This window comes from Stegastes partitus, unplaced genomic scaffold (genome assembly GCF_000690725.1).
Source record: "Stegastes partitus isolate 25-593 unplaced genomic scaffold, Stegastes_partitus-1.0.2 Scaffold22, whole genome shotgun sequence".
Classification (NCBI taxonomy): domain Eukaryota; kingdom Metazoa; phylum Chordata; class Actinopteri; family Pomacentridae; genus Stegastes; species Stegastes partitus.
Window position 1 is genome coordinate 1007252 of NW_007577753.1, and position 6909 is coordinate 1014160.

The window sequence follows — 6909 nt, forward strand, 5'->3', positions numbered from 1 at the left end:
TGTTGAGTTCCTGTTTTTTTCACTGTGACTGTCATCATTGTGGCAGCAGTTACATGAAAATACACAGTGAATGAGCGATTTAATTGATGTTCAAGAATGTGATCTTTTTATAGTTATATTGTAGTTTTTATATGATAGATGAGGTTTCAAGGAAATTCAGCAGAATAACAAAACAATGTCTTACACTGTAAATAAGATTACGTTTGATACTATCAATCAGAGAACTCTAAGTAAAAAAAATGGAGTTTTAAAGATGGGTCACATCAAAAAAGGCAGAAAAACACAAAACCCTGAGAAGTTCACACACCCATGTTCATATAATTTCCTGAATATTCTGTATTAAACATGCATCTATGCCACAAAAAGTCAAACTGATAAAAGCTACTCCTTTTTCCAAGAATCATACCCCATGCATTAATTTCCTTTTTGATGTGGTGCACCTGGCAAACAGCCGTACACTTCTCATCAATGTTCCTTCTGCCTGTGGTGAGAAACACTGATAACATCAGCATGTGTTTTCTGTGAAAATAAAACAAGTAAACACTGTGATCCTCACTTATACATCCACTGAAAATTAAAGAGCAGCAGTATTCTCAGCTGTGTTCAGAAGCCACAAATTATCTGCTTCTCACTTTTTTTCCAGTTCTATTTCTGTTCTTTGTCTCTTCTTTTATAGCAGCACATTGTGTTCTAAATGTATTCCATGAAATATCTGCAATGATATTTAAGACATTTACTGCATCCTTTACAGGACTGACTGTATTACTGAGGACATCAGGGATTTGGTCCAGGGGCCCAGAGGTTGCTCTCCAATGCCAAAATGAAGTTATACCCAGGATTTCACCAGCAGAGTATTTTTACTGCTGTGTTGAGGAGGTTTTAAAACAAGAAAATAACAAATAACATGTATGGGCAAGAACCTAAGTTAATAATTCACTGAATAAAGTGATTGTTTAATGTAGCAAGGTCACCAAATTTACCTGATTCTGCTCACATGGGCTACAGATATCACCAGTAGCTAAAGAGGCTTCCCTCACAGCACGTACATGTACTTCAGACATGATGGTGCTACTGTCCTTGACCTGGAATCTGCCACGTTTGCTACCAAGTCTGACAGCCTCGCATAACTTACGTGCATATTAGGATTTGATCACAATGTTGGCAGAATCAAGATAGCATGAATAGCAGGCGCAAGTGCTCTGGCTTGTGGCTCAGATGTCATAATCAAGACAATGTATCCAGATGATAGATTCTAGATAAAGATGGACAAAGTGTTTCCACTGTCTTGCACTGTACAAAAATGAAGCCAGACTTCTGCAGAAATGTGCGTTACGTCATTTGCAACCAGAGTCTGTACAGCAATGACTGGTGGGTGCAGATGTGGTGTCAAGGTCCTACTTCCTGCCCAGTCCAAATGTGAGCACAGACTACTTCAACTTTATGGAGCCTAACACCTTGGATTGAATATGCATGACAGTCCAAGATATGGACACTTCCAGCATTTGATCATTTTCTGCATAAAAATCCCAGGTAACCACCAGTTGTCTTGTCTTATAGTCTTACTACTTGACAGCCATCTTGGTTATGCCTCCAACAAGGACCAACAAGACCAGGCCCCTCTCTAAATGAATGGGGAAAAAGCCGTAAGTGCAAATTCATGGTCAGCAGGACATAGAAAGCGAATGTATAGAATCGCCAGTCAGTTTCACACACACCAACTGGTGTCAGTGCACCAACATGACTGTCATGATGTTTCCCGGTCTGGCTATCACTAAGCAGATGATTGGCTTTTTCAGAGATGGTGCAGGACAGGCTGCCACCACCTCTGGCATTCTAAAGTTCTACTTGTGGTTTCTATTCAGAGCTTCTCCTTTGTAACATCTCTGGCCTAGCTAGGTACACCTAAATTTTAACTACTCCCCATCGACTTTATGTGCTCCTAGCTTGACTGCTATAACATTTGCATTACCTAACACCTTAAGTTAGCCTTCAAAACGTAAACTGAACCTACCCTCGGATTATCAGTTAGTACAGTTCACTGCAGAACAACTTCTTTTGTGGTTTGAAACAATTGATAAATCACACAGACAGAGAAAAAACAGTCCTTTGATGTTCTAATGTACAGTCCTTGAATTGAAGAGGTTTGCGGGTCCCTCTGCAACTACTGCATTCAGAGCCACTGTCAATCTTGATGACAATCATGGCTCATGTTAGTGGACGTTCTGTACTGCAGCTGGTGATATCAAGCACTGGGCAGGATAGAGGACCACATCTCCCCCACCTGTCACTACTGCATAGATGCTGGTTGCAAATAAAGTCAGCAGCATTTTACACTACATGGTTTAAAACTGTGATACAGGGACTTAAACTGTGAAAATCAATCTTCCTCCTTGACAAAAGAGGTCAATTGATTTACTTAACCAAACAAAATATGGAAAAATATTAAAAACAGAAAACTGGATTTATTAAAAATGTCTCCTGCTCAAATGAGAACATCTCAGCAGGTTTGGTGTACTGAGTCTTCTGTCCATGTTAACTAGGTGAAGAGTTGGGAAGGACAGTGGAAAGACGGGTCCTTGCTGGTATTTCAGAGATGTTTCCATGTTTTGATCAAGTGGATTGATAATCTGGTGTTTGTATGTCGCCAAAGATGCTTCTTGTTTCATTTGAATGCAATTTTTTTTTTTTTCCTGCAGGTTCACTAGTATTTATAGGTTCTAATGTCTCCTGGTGTTCTGGAATTCTGATGGAGCATTCTCATCAAGTGATCCAACCACCACTATCATGAAATTACAGAAAAAGTACTGCAGGACAAGAACCACTTTACATATTTGTTGAATAAGTTAAAGTTCAGAAAAATATCAATGTGTTGTAGATACTTCGAGGACTCCATACAACATAACGAGTAAAATTTGGCCCTTCACCTCAGTAACTGTTCACTGATATATCAGATTAATGGGCAATATTTTGATTCTCTTCTGGAGAGATGTGATGTTGTCCATCGCTATGAACAGTCTGTGGTCCAGTGGCATGCTAAATTCAGTTGCATTTGACTTGTCACTGATGACATTAACAACGTGTACCTGAACAGCCCTTTAATCAGCCCTTTGAGCCTCTGTTTTCATTACGGTGCAGGATCCAACAGCTTTGACACCAACGTCAACTCTCAGTGTGCTAAAACAACAACAAATGTAGTTACTGGACGTAACTCTACATTACAAATACACTAAACATGGCAAAGTTAAAAAAAACACACACACAAAAAAACATCACTGCTTTTCGACAAGGAGATCAAGAGGGAGAAAACATGGTCGTTTTTGTCCTTTCCGCGTTTAAGCAGTCAGTGTTGAGACTGCACAGGTTTTCAAAGCTGCTCAGAAGTTCCTACCCTGGAGTAGGTACTTTTCATCCCACGAAAATGAAAAGAGGTTGGAGAGGATGGTTTTGCGTTTGGAAAATGCACAACGGTTTTAGTTGCCCTAAAATGGCCTGCAGACTCCTGCAGTGGAAAATGGCCTATTGATTCCATTACACAAATCAGAAGTGCAATAGAGAAGGTAGCAATGTTATTAGTTGCATTTGTATTTTACATGCCCAGTGTGAAAAAGGTCACCTTCAGTTCACTCCATATTTTTTATACTGGACATGTATGCCAACTAACTGAAATCAAGTCTGTCGTTAACATATTCAACAACTGCATTGCTGTGAGACTGTTAAAGGTTCACTTAAAGGTGAAAACTTTGCAGAAAGTAGAGCGGTCACATTGTCTTTACCCACTGGTCAAATTACATTAGTTTGCAAAAGGGCTAAAACTCTGTGGACTGTTAAAAATAGCACTTCAGATATTGTATGCACACACACACACACACTCACACCCACACACACACTAGACTACACTAAGTGGGAGCAAAGCATCGCTTTAGCCATTCCAGATGAGCAACAGAGGGACCGGGAATAATGGATGAGCAGCAGCATGGTCAAGTCTAATTACTGCAACCTCTCGACCACTGAATCCTGGTCCTCACTTTCCCGGCCACCTCTGGTCCGGTCACATGTGTAATAGCCTGTTAGAAGAGCAGGCATCAGTCTCCCTGTGCTGCTGCAGTTTAGCAGGCTAACAGTTCAGGTCCTCACCCCGGCTGCGGCCTCCAGTAAATGTGGCTCTACATCACCCAGGACACAATCCATCCACATTAACTTCAAGCAGGAGGAGCCTATTTCATCCTCATTGCCTACAGTGTCTGAGTCCGACAGCCACTCCATTCATATAATCCGCGGATCTCAATGTGCTGTGCTGTGCTCACGAGGTTCAAGTGGTTTAAAGGACACGATGGGGCAGAGAATGGAAGTTAATTGACTGTGCGATGGCTGTAATGATTTGATCGCGGCCTGAGTGTGAAAACCATCATGAGTGTCTCTGCAGACTGTGACTGTCCACAACCACAATTATGAAACAATATTTATCACTGCTGCTCACAGGAAATGTGTTGTCCATGGAAATAATTTCTGACAATAAAGCAAAGATGCTTACATTACAGTTGCTTGTAATGCTGGTGATAAAAGTACGATAAAGTCAAATATGATGAAGCTGCCACACAGAGGTTACTCCTTGGTCAGGTAGCTTTTTAAAACTGCAATCGATTGCTAATTATTGATAACATCACATAATGTTTAGCCTTATCACACTATGTCTGAGTCAAACCAAGTGAAGTCAGTTTAACTCAAAATCACAAATGAACCCAAGAGGTCTATAGAAATCTATACAATTCAAAACAAAGGCCATGTTCCCACTCTTAATTCAGATAAAGGAAAACAAATAAAAAGACCCATTTGGATGGGGAAAAGGAAGAATCCTCAAGCAGTGCAATGGAATACTGCTCAAACTTTGGCTAGAACAAACAAAAAACAAAACTATTTTAAAGTGGAACACTGCCTTGAAGCTTCTGCATTGTGGTGACACTTTCAAAAACATGGATTTCTGTGGGTTTCATACGTTACAAATGTAAAAATCCCATCCAGGCAACTGGCAGAGTGAGGCTTTCCATGTCATGATGCTTTAGAATCATGTTTTGATTTGAACACCAATGTCTGAATTACTCCAGTATTACAACAGAGCCATAGGTAAGCTGGTGTGCTCGAGCTGTAGCAGAGGCGCACACTCTGCACAGAAAGCAACGATGTAAAGTTAGATCCATTTTAGGGGTTACTTTTCATGGCAAGAACATGTAAATGTGACACACGGAGATGGCTTTTAGGGATTAAATCAATGACAGAAGAGGGGCTTTAAACTGTGCTTGTCTGTTTGAGGCTTTTGTGCTTAATGTCGTTTCCTGTTTCCTGTACACGTGGCCTGTCTTGACAAAAATGAAACTTAAGATCAGACTATCTGTTTAATCATACAAAGTTAATCCATTTGAATATTTTCTAATTCTCAGTAATGTCCATGAAGAGCCAAAACCCACTGAGTTTAGTCCATCCATTCGATGAAAGTCTCTCTTAACTCATACTTTCATCTTTATATGAAGGTTAGAATGAGACAATAGTAAATATGTTAAAGATTTTAACTAAATCTGAAGCTTTAACACAGAATAATAGGCTACAGATAAGGGGATTTATAGACAGCAAAAAAAACCCAACATAAAACCACTCGACCTTTCCTTTAAATTCTACAATTCAACAATTCAACAATTTCATTTGGCAGACGCTTTTAATCCAAAGCGACGTACATCTGAGAGCAGATACAACACAAGCAAGGATCTAGTCAGGAGAAAACAATCTAGATAAGTGCCATAGAAATTAGAAAACACAGACCAACTAATAATATCTCCTCTCATAAGAATGTTGTCTTTTCAGCAGCCACATACTTTTCCTGTTGCATTTGTTTGATCTAATTGAGCTATGTTTACCTCAAATACACAGTTACTTTCATCGTATTGCAGCAGCAGTGTGAAGGGAGCTGAGTACAATAACCTGAGCTGTGGTTTCCCTTATGTAGCATGGCAGTGGTTGAAGCCATTAACAGCGCTGAGATCAAGTCCTCATCCTGCTTGTTTGTCTATATTTTGTCATACTTCTCTCTGCATAGTTGGTCATTACATGGGGGGTTGCCACACTTTTAAAAGAAAATCTCAGAGGAAATACGAAACTGCTTGAACTGAGGGTCTGTTTTTATGTTTTAGTTCAATATATCTAAAAAAAAAAAATCTATCATAAAAAAGTGACTGTTAATATGCAAGTGTTGAAGTTATGGATCTACATGGACCTTATAAATCTGGACCTTTATCCTACGGTAGCAACACGAGTATAAAGATGCAGGAACGTGTCACTGCCTCTCGTCTTATAGAACTTGAGATGTTTTCTTTTTGAAGTCACCACTTGGTGGTGCCAGTAATCACACATCTTTCATTTCCCTTGTTTACTCAGTAAATGTCTTCAGCAACATTTTATTATTACATTTTACTGTGGAGTCATCTGAGTTAAATGTTACAGAAAATGAAAGATAGATACCCTAACCCCCCCCCTCCCATTGTAAAACACATTACAATGAAATGGGTGTTTACTACTACAACTGCAAAATCTAGAGACATGTGTAGAAGAGTCTGTAGAGTATAAATGTAAAGCATGTCCATAGTTGAAGTAACACTTTTTTTCTGTGTTTCTGACGCAGTTTCAGCATGACAAGAAAACAGCGATGGCCGCAGGTGATCCAGGACTGAACAATAATGTGTTTTATTAAGAGTTTTATCATCAAACTTTGGACTAAATCACCGCTGAAACGGAGCAGCTGTGAGACTCCTTCACCTACAAGGATGAGACCATCTTTGAACTTTTCTGCAGTGACCAGATGAGGCTTCCTTTCCCATGAGTAACACACACACACACACACACACACACACACACACACACACA